The sequence below is a fragment of the Poecilia reticulata genome, chromosome 10, assembly GCF_904066995.2.
Source record: "Poecilia reticulata chromosome 10, P_reticulata-male-v2, whole genome shotgun sequence".
Lineage (NCBI taxonomy): Eukaryota > Metazoa > Chordata > Actinopteri > Cyprinodontiformes > Poeciliidae > Poecilia > Poecilia reticulata.
The window spans coordinates 426,168-446,256 of NC_088839.1; the positions used below are offsets into that span (position 1 = coordinate 426,168).

General features: G+C 39.2%; 1 long non-coding RNA gene across 1 annotated transcript; it reads right to left on the reverse strand.

Annotated features, from left to right (window-relative positions):
* Positions 1–6,215: 6,215 nt before the first annotated feature.
* LOC145553088 (uncharacterized) lies at positions 6,216–9,575 on the reverse strand. Its single transcript, XR_014089278.1, has 2 exons — positions 7,718–9,575; positions 6,216–7,451 (listed from the first exon to the last, which is right to left on the reverse strand). It is a non-coding gene; the product is annotated as an uncharacterized LOC145553088 (long non-coding RNA).
* Positions 9,576–20,089: the final 10,514 nt, after the last annotated feature.

The following is a 20,089-nucleotide window of genomic DNA, read 5'->3' on the forward strand; positions in this document are numbered from 1 at the left end:
TTGTGGGAGAAAGCTGGAGTATTTTATAATACTCTTTAAAATCAAATTCCCGAGCCAGGATTCAAACTCAGGATCTTCTCTCTGCAAGGCAACTTTTCTACCAACTAGATACTGAGATGTATTTAGAAATGTCATAAAAAGGATATTCCTAGCAAGAAAGGAACAGGACACTCCTCTATTTATTGCCACCTATGCGGCTAACACAACATGGGCTTATAACCTCAGACACACATGCTGAGAACCTTGTCCGCTTTCAATTTAATGGAAGTTTACACTTTAGACATTTATGCCTTGTACTGCACAGTTCAATATGTTTTCTTATGGTCCGGTGTACTCAGAAAAGCGTTTCCGCTGGCAGTTGGACTCCCACTGGGCAGGCGGTGTGAAACCCAAACGTCTAACAGAGTACCATGTCTTGTGTTTGTTTTTCCATGCCCCTCAATAGACTGTGTTGTGTGACACCATTGGCTCCACCTTAACTGTACCATACTATTATCTTTTGGACCTATAACCGAAGGGGACCCAGGATTGGTGAGGTACAGCTCACTGACTCTTTTTGTCAACATTTTCTCACCTTACTCATTGTCTTCAGACCACCTTTTACTCTTTCTTCTTTTTCTACTGTTTTCTCTTCACTATTAGCCCATATCAGAGCTTAGGTTTGATGATATGTGGTCATGTAAGACTTCAGTTGCTACTACTTGCTTATGGACCCCTACTTGGGAGGAAACAAGGGTCTTGAATCATCCTCGTTAGACTGCAGTCTCTTCTTGTATGGCATAATCAGGGCTCTTTACAGATGTTGTTGTATCCTCGCTCAGTTATATAGGAACTCAGCATAGGGAGGTAATCATGCTACGCCACGCTCAGACTGCTTATCACCGCTAATCATTGATAAGTGTTTTTACACACTCCTCCTGCCTTAATTAACAAGTGTGATAATTTAGATTGAATCTGTTTAAATTGGCTTGCTTGTGATCACAGCCTGTTCAAAACTACACTGGGACACAAATGGGTAAGTTTAGAATCACTTAGTGCTCCGAATATTATCAGTGCATTCGCAGACATCAGTTGACTCAAAGCCAAAATCACCCATTATTGTCTGTTCCCCTTTATTCCTGCAGGGTTGTGGGGAAGCTGAAGCATCTCTCTCCAGAGGTGGGGAACACTCTGGACAGGTCATCAGTTCATCAAAGGGCATCACAGGGAGACATGACAAACAATCGTACACACACACACACCTACACGCACACGCACACACGCACACACACACAGAGTTAGTTCTTGAGTCCAAGAGCTCACTTGGATCAAGACCAATCCCATTTGCACATTCTTTGCTAAAATAAACCTTTTGAATATTTTATCTTTGTCTCTTCAGAGTATCTTGCATTTGGCCCAGAAGGCTGTCTAAAACCACACGTGGGCTGGTTAGCTGTACAGCAGTGGGCACTGCTAACTAAAAAGTTAATTCCTCTACTCTTCAAGCACTAATAATAAACATTAGCTCTGCTAATGCTAAGTGCTACTTAGCAGAAGCTCTTAAATCGCTAAATACTTCCACAGTATTTAGTGGAAGCTAGTGCTTTTGCACTAAGTTTAAATAGGCACTATTTGAAAGTCTACAACCGTCTAGCACCAATTCAATGTTGTCACTGTAACTTACATATTTTATAATACTCTTGTAATATTATATTTTATAATACTCTTGTAATAAATAAATAATAAATAATAAAGTAAATTATTGAGAAGAAAAAGAGAGAGGAAACAGCACTGCTGCGTGCATAGCCTTTACTCACTTCAAAATAAGAGCATGAATGTAAACGTCAAAATACTTGAAGAAATCTTAGTATACCATATCCAAAACTTCAGCACAGATGTTAAACTTTATTTAACTGAAGGTTGTCAAAAGAGACAAGTAAATTAGCGTTTTAGAGTTTGCCTGGAAGAATTAACTGAGGGGACCTAAGTGTGCTAAACATTTTTCAAAGTTAGCTGAGGTGCTAAAGGAGAACATTTGTTCCACTATTGGAAGTGTGTGTAAACAGTGTGATTCTGTAAATGTGGTTCTTATATTATGAGTCTTCCATTTACCTCTATTACATTAAAACTCACCTGGGCCAACTATCCTTTAGAATGATAAAGAATTTTATTTTTTTTTTTTGCTCATTTTATCATGTTCACGTTTGTGTATTAAAGCTCGCTGCTTCCACATCAAATTAACAGACCCCAGTTATAAATAGAGCATGTCTGGCCAAAAGGAATAAAAGATGTTTCCTTTCATGTTGAGGCCATCATAGCTTATTAATTAGGTGTAGAAGGTGACGCATCATTATCTCATCTCTTCCACTCTGTGACCTTTTGGATATTCTGAAAGCTCAGCTGAAAGGATGAAGAAAGAAGTGGAAATTAGTGTAAAAGCAAGAAAAAAGCGGTTTTACTCAAAGTAATCAATTACATATGTTAATGATTCTGTTAAGACAGCAGCTAACAGCGGAACAAGCGCTGGTGTGTTACCTCAGGAGGGGAAAACAGTGAGACACAGAGGATATGGAGAGAAATTAGTTCCAATATGATTACACGCAAAGAATGCATTTCAAAAATTAAAATGTGAAAAAATAAACGTTTCAATAATATAACTTCTCAATAATGAAAAAAAAAACATTTTGAGAGAAGATTACAATCTCTATGCAATAGTTGAACCTACATTCATACAGTCTGCTGTATTTTCAATTTTATTTTGTCAAATGATTTTTTTCAGATGTTATTTTTTCAAATTGATTTTTGGCATGTAGTTTTATTTGGCTATTTCCAGGATAACATTATGGAATCTTTGCTTTTTTGATTTGAAGCATCTGGCCTTTTCCTCTAAGATTTGATTTACATTCTGTACTTTTCAACAAGACTCTTTCTACTTAGACAAAAAATAAACTGATCAGTTATACACTGTAAAGAATAAAGGGGTTTTTGGGTGAACTGTACTGCAGAAATGTGAACGAACTTTCCGTTAAGACTTTTAGCAGGTGTTTTTCCTGTATTTTCTATGTCTTATCAGTGCCTCTTAAAATAGGTTTTTCAAACTATGTAGAGTTTTAATCTATTTTTGCTGGCTTATTTTTATGAATGAATTTGTGTGAATAACCTTATTTCCTGTTGTTTGATTATGGGACTCTGGATGGAGAAAAGCATTTTGCTAAATCAAGTATATTTATGAAAACATTGTACGTTTGTTAATATGCACCATCCCATTTAAATAAAAATAAATCAATGTTTGTGAAATATACCACAAAACCAAGTAAATTTTCAGTGTTGAATTAACAAAACTGTGAATAGATTTAACATGATAAACTGCTAAATCACATGAAAACTTCATTTCAGTTGATAGAAATCTTGGTACAATTAATGGAAAATGTCAGTAATTTTCTTCCATGACATTTTTTGTTCTTTTACAGAATTTTTTTCTTACAGTGTCATAGCGTAGGGTCGACCTTGTGTCAGCCCCAGCTCTGCTGGTTAAGTTTTCTTCACTTGGGTCTGTTTTATTTTTCAACATCCTGTTTTATTTTGTGAACTAAAGCACTGTGTTGTTTCAGACAACTTCACTTCCTTAGTTTCTTGTCACCAGCTGCTTTACATTACAAATGTGCGCAAAACTCTCTCAATATTTCACTAATGTTGAAAAATCACACATTTCCAATTGCTGTGTTTCCATTAAACAAGAAATGCAGTTAAAATCACACATGAATGCGTTTGTTTACACGATGAGTCATTAAGAAACATGTCATCCTTCAACTACTTCGTGTCGAATTCTTCTTTGTGGTTTGCTCTCGCGGAAACATCCGGTTGTTGATCATGTGACTTGTGTAATACAAAAAATGGTTTCTGTTGAAACTTAAAAAATAAATACAAAATTTCAATACGTCATAAAAACATAACTCATCCTAGCGCCAAACTTTTTTTTTATCAACAAATCAGAGTTGTTGTTGATTTTAAATGGCAGGTTTTCATTAAGCAAACTTATTTTCAAAATGTCAAATTGTGCAATTATATGGTCAATGGATAGCTATAGTGGCAGGTCTTGGATCTGAGTCCTCATTCCTTGTTTCTGACACTTTGAATAGTTAGGTTGCATTGTATGCATGAATGAAAGTAGGAGGGTATGGTCGGTACTGCGTACCCCTAAAAGATTTAGCGGGGGTACGCAGTTCGTCTGTCAGCTGTAAAAAAATATCCATGGGTGCATGTGCAGCCGTGAGTGCGCCAACTAATCAGCCGTGACTGATTAGTTTTTCAAGAACAATCTAAAGCACGACTTAATTAGTTAATAAGTAGCTTTTTTCCCATTTCATATTGTTTCTGAACTCTTCGTACTTTACTAGAGCAGCGGTGCAACACGTCGATCGGTTTTGAGTCGATCTCGGCATCAGGTGACAAACTGAACGCAGCCAGGACGCTGAGACCAGCACATCCTCCTCTGACTCCTTATCAAAACGTTCGTAACTTTATTAAACAACAATAGAAAAAAATCAACAAAATTTGTTCAAATTAATGACCCAACAAAAGTAATAATTTCAGTAATAATTGTTTCTACAAGGTGTTGCGCAAATCTATGCGTTTCTTTTCCATTACCACAATAAGAGTAGTATGGAGGACCAAAACCGACATAATAACAAATAAAAGCATAAATATATGTTTTAATAAGAAATAGAAGCATAAATATATATTTAGTTTTTCCGTTTCCTTACACATGAATTTACTATTGGCCAATCAGCTTAAAGGGAAAAGAAAATATTTACATCCACGGTGTACAACTTAATTTATAAATACATTTTAGATATAAATTAGAAATATAAAACAAACGTACTGTAGTACAATCAGCTACAGCTACTCATTTTAAAATGCCAGTCTTATGCGGTGAAAAGTAACTCAAAAAGGCACAGCGATGAATACTAGAGCAATTTTTCCTATGAATTATACAAACCACTTTTCTACAATCCTTTGCAATTAACTAAAATATAAATTAAGACTAAAAAAAATAGACTTGGGTAGCGTCAAGTAATGTATATATTTTCTTTTTTATTTCCCCATCCGTTTTTGTGAAGAAAATTATATATTTTGCTTTGTCTTTTTTTGTTTCTCCATTTTCTGCTCGCTATTTCTGCTTGCTGTTTTTCCGTTTGATGTTTTTATGCTGCATCGTTATGTTAATGAGGGCTGCCTTCTATGACTACTATTGGCCAATAGAGCTTTGGCGCTGACGTCACAGCGTATGACGTTTTTGTCGCTCGGCGCCATTTTTGGTGTCCACAGACCAAAAGAAACTATCCAGAACACCGGTGATTTCATTGTGGTACCGACCGCAGTGAAGTTGTTTTCAAGTTGGATAATGGATATCCAGCGCTCCGCCGAGTAAGGGACGTTCAGCTCAAGGTTGATCCGATTTATGAACGCTAATTTCGGCCAGCTGTTCTCTACTGGTCCCTCCTCAAGCGCTCGGAGTTTCACATAGGGACCGTCAATTTCCGAACACTCCTGTAAATAAATGCTTTGGCCTGTGACCAGCTGATACAAAAAAGTGGTAATTCATTCTATTACGCGAGGCACACTATCCTATATTAAAATTTTAAGTCATATAATAATTTAAATCATTTTAACAAATGTTTTCTTTGGTAGCTTCCAAATCGTGTCCCATTAACTGAATATGTGTGAAATTGTTCTACTAGACTATAGATGAGGCACACTCACCTTTATTACATTTTAAAACTTTTTATATATATTTTTAGCTATTTCTGTAGTCAAAATGTTGTATTTTTCTTAAATAGCTTCTAGGTCATGTGACCTATTAACTCAAAGTCTGTGTGAAATTATTATTCTATATAGATGAGGCATATTTTTATTCCATTTTGACCCCTTTATTTTTTAACCAAAATTATATTTTAAAAAATATAAAAAAAATATTCATAAAATGTATTACCTTAGATGATCATCACTTGTTACCTGTAATGTTCAATTGCATAAAATTCTAGGACTGGATCCATTTCATTACATGTTCACTTACCTGAAATATGTTAAATACAACAAATATTTATTAAAGTGTGATCTATTTCATAAAATGTCACCTTTATTGTTTAATTACACATTAAATGTTTAAAGATGGGCTCTTTCATCTGCTTTGTGTCATGGTGTGGCGGTGGACACAAACGCAGCAAGCAGTAGACTTATTTTATTTGGATGTTATTTTAATAAACAAAATTAACTAAATCCAAAATCCAGGGAAAACAAAGGAATCCAAAACACAATGAAACAGGAAACACGAGGGATAACAAAGGTAACAACTGGCAACGTGGTGAGCAGGATAACAAGTTGGACTGACGAGTTGTGACTGAAAAGAGGAGCTTAACTAGTGGGACAATGGTCTAAATGAGAAGAGTGACAGCAGGTGTGAGTAATTTGGCACAGGAGCTGCTGAGGGCTGGGGAGAAGGTGGCACAGAGAAACTAAGGAGATCTGCTGGGAACACAAACGGGAGGAAACAGGGAACTAAAAAAATACTTCTAACACAAAAGACACTAAGAGTAAAGAAAACCTGATGAACTAGGAGAGAAAGATATGAGGGAAACCATAACGGAACCTAAATAGAAACAAGGCTGATCTAACAATCAGAACTAAGGAACACAGAGCAAGAGGAACTAGAATATCTAATCAAACAAATAACCCAACTAGAATTACTAAAGAAAGATACAGACTCAGACACGGAAGAATAACTGAACCTATGGTGATCAAATTAAGAAATAAACATTACTAGAAACCCTGCAAGGAGGCTGAAATAAGAAATAACTAGAAGGATAAAATAGAATTAAACTATAGTCATTAAAGAAAGCTTGACATGGACTCAGACAAACAAGGAAAAGCAATAATATAATTCTAACTACACTAAATACCTCTAATAATATCAAAAGGACCATGAAGGGCTAAACTAAAGTGAATTAAAACATGAAGCTAAATAAAATGAAAAGCAAAACAAACCCAAAAACCCAGTGTCCTTACAGATGTCTGATTATATAATTGTTTACTTTAATCACATAAAATATTTATTTAAAATATAATCTTTCATTACATGTATGTTTATTACCTGAAATATTTAAATATCACATTTTTACTTAAAATGTGATTCATTTCTTCACCTGTTTACATGCAACTTGAAGTGCTTGAATCAAACGATTCATGAATGTTTAATACATTAAATTATTAAATAAGAGAAAACAGCCACTTCCAACTCTATTTCAACACAAATGGTTCCTGTTCAGAGTCTGCAGCCTTGCTGATCTCCTCTCCTGGGGTTCCTTCCTCCTCAGCCTCATGTCGGTCTGATGTTGTGCTGTTGACCTCAGTGACCCATATTCAGCGCTTGACCCCAGTCAGGATTGAGCTCATCCATTTCATACTTCGGTTTGCTTTTAAGAGGACATATCAGAACACACATCAGTATTAAAGCTGTAAATTTGATAACACTAGTAAAATAGTTTACTTCACAATAATGTAAATAACCCCGATGTCCACTGACAAAACTCGGACTATGCTACATAAACAATATTAGCCCGACCTAAACAAGGTTGACCCACTTAAATGAATTCAACAGAAACTGAACATGAGTACACTCAGACAAAATCATAGCAAAAAATTATGACACAAAACCAACAAAGCAAATTTAGACACTCACCAGAATGGAAATATCTGGAGCAAACCTGTAGGTATCTGGGGATGTTGGAGAACGTAACATCAGTGTCTCACCGCTGATACCAGGACATTCATTTTCTTTTTGTTAGCTCCGATAGCTTAGCCTCCTCGCGTTGTTTCCAAGCAGGAAAATAGTGAAACGAAAGTCCGTTTTCCATCTTTTTACCGTTTCAGTCGTGTGATCGGACATTACAGACAATAACGCAGCAAGTTCGTGCCAAAGCTAAATTATTTTAAGTAACTTGGATTTAAAAAATCTGCTAAACTGTTAGCAGATTGTTTTTGTCGGTTATGTTTATGGACACCAAAGATGGCGCTGATACCCCTCCGACTAGAGCAGTGACGTCACGCTCCGAAGCTCTATAGAGCTTTGGAACCAACGTCACTGCGTCAGACATTGTGGGGCGTTTAGGTGCAGTCGCTCAGTGCCGTCTTTGCAGGGCACAGACCAAAAAATCCTGGTGATTTCGTTGTGTTACCGACTGCTCCATAGGCCAATACTAGAAGAGCTGGGCATAGAAGGCAGCTCTCCTTATTAACATAAAGATGCAGCAGAAAAACAGCAAACGGAAATACAGCGAGCAGAAAAGGGAGAAGCAAAAAAAGACACAGCAAAATATCTATTTTTTTTCACAAAAACGCATGTTTAGGGTAAATAAAAAAGAAAATATATGCATTACTTAACGGAAATTCATGTCTAAGGGAAAATGAAAAAGAAAATATATGCATTATTTGACGGAAACTCATGTGTAAGGAAAAGGAAAAACTAAACATAATGCTTTCATTTATTATGTCAGTTTTGGTCCTCCATAGAGCAGGAGTTTAAAATTAACTAATCAGCTACCGCTGTTCAGGGAGCGCTTATTAATAATCGCAAAATAAATATCAAGCCTTAAAACCTAATATTGTAATGGACTGAATGTTATGTTTTTAAAGTAATCTCTGCTGGACTTGCGGAGCGCAGGCGGTTGCCACGGTAACGGGTGTGCTTAAATGACAAAGAGACGGAGAATAAAAAGGCGTGAGTGGTTTTGAGTTGGTCACTTGTTCGGGTTGTTTTACCTTTGTTTACCTTTGCTGTGGCGCATCACAGCTGCTGCAGTTTCTGAACATTCAATAAACAACAAACTTGGACTAATTATCTCGTTAGTCTGTGAGTATACGTCATTTACAACAAACATCAAACACGGTAAATATGTTTCATTAAGTATTTAACAAACAAACGGCTTCTACCACGATAATTATGTAAAATTAAATGAATTGCTAATTTAAAAAAACAGTTTGATGCTCTCTGGCATCTTGCATTGAGCTCAGAGTCTGAAAGGCTTTTCCTCTATGAAACTGTTTTCTTTTGGTTTTTTATTATTTTTCCTCTTATTTAGTGGAAATATTGATGTTGATTAAACTTTCTCCAAAATGATAGTCTTTTTCAATCTTAAAGCTTCACTGTTGAAAATGAGGCTCTAACATTCACAAATGACATTGAAATAAAATCCAGTCCAACATCTGGTTTGAGGTGATTCCTCTGGAAAGTGTTAAAGGAAAAATATCCCTACTTCAGAAGATGAGCTTTTAACCTAACAGAGCTCTGTGGTTCCTCATGTCAGTATGAGAGTCAGGATGAGGAGATGCCATGTTAGGAAGAGAAGTGGAAGCTGCTGGATCTTCAGAACCAATAGGTCATGATGTTAAGCTACTGATTATCCCTCTGTCTGGACACAGGACCAATATAACCAGTTTAAAAGCTAAAATGAATATATGCCAGACATGGAAAAATGGGATGTACTCCATGCCATGATGTTCAGATTTTAGGTATCATTGCATCTCATGGTGTCAACATTGCAGCCAGTGGGCTGAGGGAAATACTGCTCCATTTTGTAGCAGTTCAAGAGCTACCCAGCTTTAATCATTTCTCAAAAAATTTCTTCAGCACAGAAACTCCAAAGCACACAAAGAAGGATAGTAGCCCCAAGAATTTAAAACTACTTTCACCCCGATTGTATGCCTCCAGAAATGTTTCCGATAAATGACAATGTTGCCGTTTTGAGACCGTTGTTAACTACTGGCACAGAAATGGTAATGCCTCTGTACCGTAATTTCTGGAACATGTACCTCTGGAACTGAAAGACATTTTAAATGTCCAAATGATTAAACAAACCGAAAACAAATAAAATGGATTATAAGTCTCTGAAAACAAACTTGCCCTTGCTATTCGTCAGCAGGCTCGGACACAGAAAAGTAGTAATTAAAAACTACTCAAATTAAACAATATTTAACTAACTAAACTATTAACAACTATAGCAAACACACTGTAAAAACTAACTGAATGTTGGGATCCAGGGTGGTGGGTTCTGTTGTCCTTCTTTTCTCCACTAGAGGCTGCTGTTAGGCTGCCTTACCTGAGGGCGTGATCTGGAGCCTTTGATTCCAGCACACCTGCGATCAATCTGATCATCTGGAGAAGGATTTAAGCAGGGGACTGTTGGCACTTCAGTGCCAGAGTGTGAGCCAGTATTGGTACACTAAACCCTTTGCAGCCTTTCTCTTGATGATATACTTACCTGAGCTTCTAGTAATTTATCTTTTGCATCTTTCTCAGGACTCATCTGAAGATGCTGTGGAAATACCCACCTGGTTCCGAGTCCCTGGATCTATCTGTGCCTTCCTCCTTCGAGACGCTGTGGAAAATACCCACTGGTTGCCCGAGTGCCATAGCCACCCCTCTTGCAGTCAACTTACCTCCGTTGATCACCAGCTGACAGTCCCGCTCCCTCCTTCTCCACCGCCACATCTGAGCTTACCTGTTCGCCCTCTGCCGCAGCCTCTGCCTCCAGTTCTCCGCCTCTCCTCCTGGACCTCCACCCTGGTGACTACAACCATACTCCCCCCCAGGCTCAGCTCTGTTCATCTCAAGTAAGGACTTTAATTTATCTGAAACTCGGTAGAATCCAATTACCATTGAACTCGCCATCTCTCCTCCTGTGTTCAGTTCTTCCTAGTTCCTGGTTGCCCCCCTGTTACCAAAGTACGTGTTTTGAAGAAAATAAAATCATTTTAATTGGGGCCTGCCCATGCTATGCATGGCACGAACCTATTCTACACCCAATAAGGCGTTTCTTTATTTATTCTTCTTGCACCCCCACAAAAGTGGTATCAAAACGCTCAGCTTGATCTCGAAAGGAGCTATTTTTAGTGGGGTTCGAAGTTAAAATGGCTACATAAATTGCAAAAAATGAGGCCGGGTGTCTCACAGAGATGGGATTCTTTCCCCCTGGCACACACAGTGGATTTCTGACTCAAACTATTTTTAACTTGCCCTCACGGCCACAAATATCGCTCTATTGGTCTCGAAGTCGAACATAAACATAGATACACATGCCTGCTCCCGAAAAATGTTTGTGAAATTTTGCTAGGGCTTATGGTTTTCTGTCAAGCGGCTTCAGACCAACGCCGAGTGTCTCGCAAAGATAGGAACTCTTTCTCCACCTGACGGACACACCCCAGGTGCAGGTCATTAATTACCATAGAAACAGCTCTGAGCTGCAGACTATTATGGTCTGTCTGTGTCTTTCACTAGTAAAGATGGCTCTTATCAGGGGCAAGTCCAGTTTAGACGAATTTGTAGGGCAGCACGGACGTGTTACTGGTTAAGAATCAGAACACTGGGTCCAAATCGACGGGCACACTTTGGGCAGGCCCTGGTTACATTTCTTCAGGAATTTAATTTGTCTATTTGATCTGTGTTCTGCATGTGGGTCAGAAAATTAGATTTGAACATGACACTGAATTAGATGAAAGTCAACTAAATAAAACTAACCTATAATGGAAAAAACAAAATTATAACCCCGATCCACACACTTAATGCAAATAAAAATGTGCAAATCTCCACTTTGCTATGTGTTTTTATTATGAATCATTTTTAGTGATATTAAGCAGTTTAATTGTGGATGAAGGCCAAATCGCATACAAATCTATTGGGTTTCCTAGATATCCAGACGGCTACATGGGGCCTTAGACCTAACAGGGTTTTGCTGGTTTTCCGTTTTTTAAGTTTTGTAAAGCAGATGTAAGAATTACTTATTCTGATCCGAGTCAAAAACAACTCAATACATCTGTGAAAATCAACCACATAATGGGAAACGCATGATAATTCTACCTACTATGGTATCTACAGTCTCTATGTGTGATGTTGTCCATTACCAGCAGTCACACTGATTCACTAACAGGATAATCAGTGATCACCTCTGGGCCCGGAGATGCTGAGCAGCCCCCTCCAGAAAGCCATTTAGCTTGCTGGTGGGTGAGTAGTTTATAATTTAATGAATTACACCGGGAAATATCCACCATAAACGATAAGGGGCTTAAAGAACGCCCTGTTTTCTTTTTAATCTCAATGCCAGAGGGGGAAACCTCTGACTATTTCTGTTAAAGCTTCATTTTTTTCGATACCCAGCTCGCATGGTAAACATTCCCCCACAGAACGACAACTGTTGACTGTAATGGCAAGAGGCCAACCGGCGGGGTGTAGAGCGATTCCAGTCACCGAGGCTAACGGCTCCGACCGTATACCCACACCGTTAATGGACCGTGCTTCATTTCAATCGAGACAAAAAACAAAACGGAGAAGTTCAATTGCAGATCATAATCGCTTCTAATCAGACACAGCACAGTGGCAGCTTTCTGTGTAAACCTGGTTCCATTCAGTGGTTCTGCTGTGACCCGAGGATTAGCATGGGCGCTACACTAACGTTGTTTCTCATGATCAGGCCGATCTAGGAAGAGGAGAAACTCTGTCGGCAACAACGGGGAGAAACTTAAACCTAAACACACAGCGGAGTGTTCATTCAGGATGGAGACGTGAAGTGAATTCCTGCTCAGCAAAACGGAGTCCGATTGGCCTATTGAGCTCCAACTATTGATCCTCCTTCATGCCTTTTCTCTTCCTCCTCCTCCTGCTAGCCTCCTGCTAGCTGCCGTGTCTGTGTTTTCGCAGCTTGTCTACATCTTAACCAATCTATCCTCTCTCCCTCCACTCAGTTCTTGCTCCATGTAATTGATTCTCCTCTCCTCTCTACTTCCTCTTGCAGTAGGAATTTCTGCTGCCAGATCTCCTTTGACCTCCTCACAAACTGGAGATGGGAGATTGAGAGCCTATCCCAACCACAGCTTAGCACCTCCGTCTGGTTAAAGGAAACATCCAGTACGTCATGTAATGCTGGCTGACTCCAGTTCTGATTGTAAAACAGAAACCCAGTTTGATTGTTAGCGTTAGCCTGTATACGCTGAACATTCAATCTGAATCGAGCTGTAGGTGAAAACAATTGGTAGAATATGACGGATCTTAGCCTGCCTATTGGTATATTTTAAAAAATCTGGCACATTTGCCACGAAAGTATTTACACTCCATCATTTTATTCATTTTATTTGTTACGGACTAAAGACTAAAACAGGTCACTGTAGAGTTGAGGCAAAACGGTTGCAAGGATATTAAAAGATAAAAAAGAAAAGGAATGACATTTATCCACTAGCTTGAGCATTCTTCTATTTCCTTGCAGAGAGAAAAGGAAGAGGCTGCGAGTAGCGAACACAAGCTTGATTGACAGCGCTAAGACCTTCCTTCTGGTTCTATTTGGTCGTTTCTGACTCAGTGTTGTATTTCTACAGTTTGCAGTGGGAGAAGGCAGAGGAGCTCAAGTTTTTTTGCACAGATTAGGTGTCTCATACTATGCTGTCACAGCACAGTGGCAATTTCAACAAATATGTAAAAAAAATCGTAAAAGTTGCATTTAAACAACTGTTCTTGGGTATTTTCACCCATTTCTGTAGATTCTCAAGTTAAATCCAGCTAAAAAGGAGCAGTGCTGGTGGGCAGCCAGTTAAATGTCTGAGTTGCACCTGGTTGGTTATCCTGGTTGGGTGCTTTGGGTTGGATGTATCCAACTAAAGCCTTTGGAAAAATCTGTTTCCCTCCTCGCCTGTGGTGGCGCTGCACCAAGAACCGCTGAAGAAAATGACCTCAGAAGAAGACGCTTAATTCTTCACAAAATGTAAACAAAAACGGAGTGGCGTCACATTTTACCTGCTGTAGGATTTCCCTTTCATCTTTGGTAAAAGACGGGACTTCTTCCCTGTCGGCCATGTTTGTTAACCCTGATCTCACGTTTGGTCTTGTGAGGTTTTGCGAGATTTCTCGTCTGAGTCTTGAGTTAAATCGGTTGGTGTGTGGTGTGTTGGTCCTGCCCTATTGTTGGACACCACGCACTGAGATTAGTTGAGATTTTTTTAATTTATTTTTTTTTATCACCGTATGTTTTGAAAATCGGCCAGCAATTTTAAAACGTGGCAGTAGTCAGTGAATTTTATATGGATGGTACAGTGTTAAATGTAAGGACTTGGGTGATGTGATTTCATTGAAACACAAGGTAAATACATAATATATGTAGTGAACATGGAACCCACTCCGGTGGTTTGTGGTCATAACACATGCCCTGACACTGCAGATGTAGTCAGACAACAGGCTAGACAACCGCTTACACCCCAAAACCAACAGCTGTTTCGGATCACTACACCGGAATGAAACGGATACATTCTGGTCCAACATCTCGGATATCCGAGCCTGTATCCTGATAGGGGAAAGTACAGAAACCTTAATCAGAGTAAAGCTTCACTGACCAAGAATGACCTAAACCCAAATGGACTGCTTTGCCTATCTCCACGCAAAACCTTGTAACCGTAACCAGAAAGAAAGCTAACTCCCAGAAAGGGAGTAATTTTACCAGCTAATGTTGTATACTAGAACTCTGAACTGTGTTATGCAGAAAAATCAAATCAATACAGTTTGCTTTGGCTCAATATCGCGGGCTAGTTCCTGCTGGAATGCAATTAGCTAACAGGTGAACGGAGACCTGAGCCTGCAGAGGAACAGGATCTGGCTGACTGCTTCAGGCACCTCTGACATTTAAAACCTTTTACCAGACATGATAAACCTTCCTATCACTCTGGAAATCAGCCGCTCCACTCAGTGTCATATGCTGTCGCTCTCTGATGATAGCAGGTACACAAAGGAGCGACGCCAGAACAACTCTAATATCCGCCTGACATCATGTAGGAGTTCGGTCTTCCCTGCAGCAGGGCTGAGGGTCACAAATGAGAACATTCAAATCTATTACCAAAAACGGTTACCTTCATAAATCATTTACGCTGAGCAAAGTCAGTATTGAATCTTTCTGCTCTTCCCATGTGGGTACAATTCAATAACTTCTTTTTTTTATATTATCCATGCCTGTAATTTAATAAGATCAGAAATGCTGATACTTTATACTTGCTACTTTTTCCTTTTATATTGTTTGAAAGAGCTCAGTTACTAAAACAATATATAGCTGAGTTCCTTAAAGAACAGTGTTTTAGAGAGTTTATCTTTTGAGAAATTCTCCATTATTAAGTACCTAAATTTCTGATTTATGGCCCGGTTAGATTGTTGTCATCAATGAGTCAAATAAAAATGATTCACCAAGACTAAACATTTTCACTTTGTCAATGTTATTTTGGAAGTTTTGTCAAAGAAATTCACACAATTGTCTGTTTTACACTTAAATTGAAAACTGATAAGCCCCATATACTGTGTAAACTATGTACCTATATATAAAAAAATATATATATAAAAGCTACAAAATTTCTGCAACTTTCTAGGTAGGCTATTCATCAATTCACCAGAAGCTGAAAAACTAGCATGTTTTTCCTCTTTTTTTTGCTGTGCAAACATTTAAAATTCTCAACCTTTTACTTTTTGTAGTAGGTTAGCTGATCACATAGATGATATATATCAATTATAAGCCATGTATGGGCTACAAATGCACATCTAGTGTGAGCTTTGAATCAAAAACAGAAGCCTTCCTCCTCCAGCAGCAGAGCAGAACCAGCTGAAAGGAGCCGAAAAGCTCCGTATAGATAAAGCAGGCAGCGCAGTTGGGTAATTATTCGGAGTCAGAGTGTCTGCGTCTCTATGACCGACTCATTTGACACAACAGATAATCGCGCGATGAAGAAAAAAAAAAGCACCGATGATGCCGCTTTAATTGATCGCCATAACATCTTAAGCTTGAGATCGTTGGCAATCACCGAAGGAGAGCCGATTTACCCGGCAGCCGTTAGCGCAGCTGTGTACTGGCTGTACATGTAAAAAAAAAAAACCTAATCAATAATCCAATCAAGAGCGATCATAGCTACATTAATATTTAAGCAGGCCCGGTGATTAAAAGGAGAGCGAGGTAATTACATTTGGATTACATGTGACCACCGGAGTGGAGTGTGCCTGGCTTCCCGAGCAGACTTCTCCGCGCTCGGCTAACCGTGACGGCTCAGCTCCGCGCCGAATAACTCCACAATCATCGCCGGCGTGGAGCAGTTCAGCTGACGTTGACGCCATCAGAGGGTGTTGGCGTCTGCTGCAGACGTTCACAGCTGCCTCCCCTAGAAAACTGTAACTCTTCCCCGCAGACGACGCTCGGCTGTGGGACGATGCGGGATAAATGACTGATCACATCACACAGCATCGGCTTCAAACACCTGATGGAAACACTCGGAAAGGGTCGCAGGATTCCCCACGACCCCGCCGCGGAATGGAAAGCTGCTTAATGCCGGTCGGGTTAATTTAGTGTCAGTTGAGTGTTAATAAAAGGTTCTGTCATTTGAAATGTATCTTTTCACAGACCACTGGGCTGCACATTAATGTAGTCACTTCAGTGAAGAAAAAAAGAGAGAGGTTGGAGTGAACGGGGTAAAAGACATCGGGGATGTATCGGCATAGGGAGCCGCTTTTTCTGCAGATACGTGACAGGCTGCCTGCCATCAACACAGTAAGACAGGCATGTCCAAAGTCTGGCCCGGGGACCAAATGCGGCCCGTGGTCAAATTTCATCTGGCCGCAGCCACTGTCATAAAATCAATAATGTCTGGCCCGCATGTAGAATTAATATATCGGGCAGCAGTACTGTTACCTGCACATGGCGTAGCTTACACGCTAAATGCTGTTCCTCATTTACCCACTAGAGGGCAGCAGTCTGTGTGACTCGTTTCCCTCAATTTTCTAAAATGGCGACTGTCAACAAAAAAAGATAAGTTGACTGCGAGGGCCGATGGTTCAAGGATGGGTGGAAATTAGACTATTTCTTCACTGAAATATGCAACAACTGTGTCTGCCTCATTTGTAAAGAGACTGTGGCTGTTTTTAGAGAGTTCAATGTGAAGCGACATTACCAAACGAGACATGCTGACATATACGACAAGATCACAGGGAAGGAAAGCAACGAGAAACTGAAGCAACTTGAAGCTAGTTTAATCCCACAGCAACAATATTTTGCAAGAGCCCGAGAGTCAAATGAGAAGCTACAAAGGCTAGTTACGAGGTAGCCGCGCTGATCGCAAAGCATTGCAAACATTTCACCGGGGTTAATTTATCAAAGACTGCGTGATGACTATGGTGAAGAAAATCTGTCCTGAGAAGCAGCAAGAGTTTGCCAAAGTCTGCCTGGCACGTAACACTGTGGCACGCAGGGTTGAAGAAGTGTCATCAGACATCAAAAGACAATTGGGAGTCAGAGGAAAGGAGTTTGACTTTTTTTCGCTAGCTTGCGAGGAAAGCACAGACGCCTCTGACACTGCTCAGTTACTTATTTTTTTGAAAGGAGTGAACAACGAAATGAACGTTACCGAAGAGCTACTTGACCTCAAGAGCCTGAAAAACCAAACGAGAGGAACAGATTTATTCTCTTCTGTTTGCGCTGCTGTGGATGACATGAAACTCCCGTGGAATAAAATTTCTGGGATTATTACAGACGACGCACCATTCATGACTGGCGAAAGAAGTGGATTAGCAACACTAATAAGTAACAAAGTAAGTGAAGAAGGGGGTAAAGCTGTAAAACTCCATTGTAAGCAAGTTCTGTGTGCAAAACATCTCCAATACGAACATGTTATGGAACCGGTGAGAAAGGCTATTAACTATATCCGCTCCAGAGTGCTATGCCACCGTCAGTTCCAACAGTTTCTAAGCGAGATTCATGCGGAATATGGAGATGTTGTCTATCACACTGACGTGAGATGGCTCAGTCGGGGTTCTGCATTGTCACGCTTTTACTCTCTTAGGCAAGAAATTGGTGAGTTTTTGGCTGAAAAAGGACAACCTATGCGAGAACTAAGTGACCCTAAGTGGCTGACTGATTTGGGGTTTCTAGTTGATATTACAAAGCACCTTAATGTCCTGAACACCAGTCTCCAGGGACCAGACGCAGTCATAGGCCAACTATATTCGCACATCAAAGCCTTTGGAACCAAGCTGCAACTGTTTGAAAGACACATGTCGCCGACCCAACCCAATACTGCACACTTTTCAGCGCTGCAAGAAATCATGACCAGATTCCCACAGAGCAATGTCGGTACGCATCAGATATTTCATCTCTGGCTGAAGAGTTTAAACAACGCTTTCGGGATTTTGCAGCTATCGAGAAGGAGATCGCTCTTTTTTCATCACCTTTCTCGGTGGACACAGATGATGTTCCAGACCCTTTGCAGATGGAGCTCAGAGAGCCGCGGTCGGCACCAGCAGCTTTCTCTCGCCAACTTTGACCAACAGCTGGATAAGGACAGGTTTCGAGAGATTCGAGCACTTGGTAAGAAAATGCTAAGCTTGTTTGGGTCGACGTCTTCGTGTGAGAAGACATTCTCGGTTATGAACTTAAATAAGAGCCGTGTGAGGACACGGCTAACGGACTCTCACTTACAAGACATCGTGCGCATCAATACCACTGCCTTCGCGCCAGACCTGGCCTATGTGCTGCAGTCCAGATCTCAGTATCACCCGTCACATTAATGCAGACAAGTCATTTGTCATTTACAATAAGTCTCTGAATAAATTTTGTTTTTTAAGATCAAAATCAGTCATAAATTCAGGGAAGTTTTCAGTTTTCACTCCAGAATAATAAACTTTTAAAAATGTAATCAACATTTATAGTTACTAATGTCAAATGAGTCCTGCACTTGTTGATATAACTATTACTTGCTCATTTCTGTTATTTTATTTAAAGATTCTGTAAATATTGAACTGTCATGGTGAGATATTGTTTTATGTTTCAAATGTAATTTGCTCTCAAGAGTACAATTAATTCTGTTTAACCGTTAGAAAAAGTTAGTGTTAAAAAAGTGAAGTTAAGTGATTATTCAATTGCATATGACATGCATGTTTCAAATGAACCAAAAAACATGCTTAAGATCACTGAAATTAAAATAAAAAAGCACATGTGAAACACAGAATGGCTTGCTGAAATTTGTTTAAATATATTGTTGTTTTATGTAAAGAATGTCTGCCAAGGTCGGCCCCCCTACATTTTTAACACACCAAATCTGGCCCCCTTTGCAAAAGGTTAGGACACCCCTGCAGTAAGACATAAAGAAAAGAAAACCATCAGTATTACAAAAGAATACTGAACATGAGAAACTAGAAACAAAATAAGAATAGAGAGTTAAAGAATACTATAAAAGTACTTTGAGACTATAGCTGTGTTTCTATTAACCGTAAAATTTTAATTTGACGGAAACGATTTTTGATTAAAAGTTTTTTTGCGATACGATGAGGTGGTTGTGCGGCTGTATCAAAATAGATGTATTTTGCAAAACTGCAATGGAAACACTTTTTACCCATCACAAGTCACATGAACAACTGGATGTTACAATCAACATGTTGAATCCACAAATCTTCTGTAAAATCGCCGATGCCAATTTCCCCAAAACGCAGCATAGGTAGCAACTCCCAAGAAGTTGAGCTTATCTCTCCAACACCTGAATAAGATGCCAATGTTTCCTCTGATTGGCTGATAGATGATGAGTGCTAGTGCCATGACTGAATTATGAATGTAATTTTAATGACTTATCTGGTGAACAAGCATATTCGTGTGATTTTCATTTCAGTTCTTATTTAACAGAATCACCGCAATTGTAAACAAGTGTTTGTTTAACTTTAACAGAATATCAACAAAGATTTGTTCACATCTTTACTGGAAAAGCAGCTCAAGTAAATCAGCTGGGTTTTCTGATTCAGGAACATTCTCTTCATATCTGCTGGGATCTATTAACTTTTTACATTTTTCATATTGATCAGAGTATAAACAAGGGAGCCTTCAGGGACTGCTGTTCTTTTTGGAGGCTTGATGAAGTTCTTTTTCCCGTTTGTACATTTAATCCAGCTTCGCCCACGCGCTTTAAAGACCATAAACACTTTTAATTCAGCCTAATCAATAAAACTCACAAAGCTGAGAATTACAGGGACTTTTCAAGGAACATTTCAATAAGAAAAACAGTTAGG